We start from the raw sequence: 2,211 nt of genomic DNA, 5'->3' as shown, positions 1-2,211 counted from the left end.
CAAAAATGCTCGGCTTGGCATTCTAGGAAATAGTTCTCTGGAGTGCAGGAAACACATGGCTAGCCTATTCGTTTTCCTGTTTTTATCAAACTATCAAAGTAGGCCCTTCATGAATTAATAGGAGGAAAATTATAGCCTTCTAGCCAAGGCTACAATATGTAAAAAGCAATCCCACTATTGAGATGCTGATATTTGTGAAATTGTCTGTAGTGTGGCTTTTCTGTCGCTTACATTGGTTTAGTTTTAAATGTATCACCGGACACAAGCCGGGTAATTCTAGGCAACAGGTTGATTTTGCAGCATAATGACATGAGACCACAGACCTAGAAGATAATTTTTTATCCAGAAAATTGCCCGACAATTGTTAGTCAAAAGCATTTTCCAACCCAGCTCACCCTGTTAAGTTAACCACCATAAGTCAATATGATGGGCTATGTAGGCTACGCTTGGCTGGTAGGGTTGCCCAGCCCATAGAGACTCTATAGCGACCCTCGAAGTGAGCTGCTTCATGGTGGAGATGGGCTGTGTAGGATCCCCCAATAGTTTTCAAATGGGTTGAGGGTCAGGGGAATTTGTGAGGGCCATTCCTTTTAACACCTTGCATAGGAATCCAGGAAATGCTCAGTACCCACACTGTTAAGTCATCCGGTGTGAGCACAGGCCTAGAGCAGGTCATGCACTTCTGAACGCCTTCCTAGTCTCTACATTTAACTAGTGTCTGTGGGCCCCATATTTTTCTCACACTAAGCAGTGTCTGCTGCTGAATTTTGTTCACATGGTACTGAGGATATATGGTGGTGCCCTGGGGTACTATGTGAAGTTCTGAGAGGCCTGAAGCTTACATGGCCCCCACACCACAGTGGCAGCACTCAACTGCACCTGGTCAAATGGTTGGACTTTTTCAAGGCTATCTATGTATATTCAATTATTTTGACTACTGGCGGTTAAAAGCACAGTATGACATTTTTAGGGTTACTTATTGGCAGAAATGGAATATAGTTTTAATTAATAATGTTTTCATTAGTGTATGAATAGTTGTGTTTTTGTTAGCTTAGAATGAGCCCCTCATAAGTACATAGGGAGCGGGTCCTCTATTTCTACAGTAGCACAGAACTAATAAAACAAAACACTGGTTCTAGAGAGGGACTTTCGTGTGTTTATGGCATTTGACGGCCACTGTAGGTTCTTGTACACCCTTGGGAATGGAGTATTCAGTTGGTTGCAAGTCAGCAACCTCACCACTAGGCGCCACTAAATCCTACACAATTCCCCTTTAAAATGTCCATCCCTACTAGTAGCTGAGATCAATTATTTAAGGTTAGCTGGCCAATGCTTAACTGTTCCGAGGAAAATTAGCCAACTCAACATCCGCCTGAAAATGTTTTTGGGCTCTTACGCTTTCTCCATTTTTCAAATGCATCTGCAGTATTTACCTGTTTTACTACATCTCTGGTCATGCAGCTTTTTAGAAGGATTCCGAGGCTTTTTAGGTTGGGTAGAATCTAACGTCTCTTGATCCAGTGCTTGCTTGCTTCCATGGCTGCAGCACGCTGTTTGTGTGTTCTGTGCGTTGCCTGCCAATTTGTTTCATATCTGGCAACCCGGGGTGTCAAAATGGGAAGCTGGCAGTGGGCGGGATCACACAGGCCACAATACAAACAGACGTTCCGCTCCGGAACGGAAATGAGACAAAGGAGAACAGACTGGCTGTGGCTTTGTTGTCGCAGAAGCCAGTATTTCAACTTGGCATATTTCCTTAATCTCTGATGACAATATCATGGTCATTTTATGATTAAGTACGGTAAATATATTACATATTGTTCCTTTAATAATAAGAGCTGGCCTACCATACGCTTTGCTTGTTATGTAATACCCAAGTCCTTCAAAACTGATATTTTGGCCATTTGTAAAATATGTTTTCGTGAAATATCTTTGATTCAGTGTTTCCCCAGTCAAAGTAACCTAAACCAGGGAGATTATTTAACTTGTATGATCTGCAACAGAATCGTTTTTGGCTTGGGCTGCAATCCTGCCGGTAATGATGACCATGCAGAAGAATTTCTATCTTCAATCAATAAACAATTTTGTCTTCATTAGTCACAAATGTTTAGTAACCCCCCCCCCCCACCCAAATGCAACATGCAACATGTTGCTGAACACCACAGCGCCACTCAAACAGATATCTTAGTTAGCCACCAGTCAGTTGAGATC

This window comes from Clupea harengus, chromosome 3, assembly GCF_900700415.2.
Source record: "Clupea harengus chromosome 3, Ch_v2.0.2, whole genome shotgun sequence".
Lineage (NCBI taxonomy): Eukaryota > Metazoa > Chordata > Actinopteri > Clupeiformes > Clupeidae > Clupea > Clupea harengus.
The sequence above is the reverse complement of the archived record's forward strand: the minus strand, read 5'-3'. Positions refer to the sequence as shown.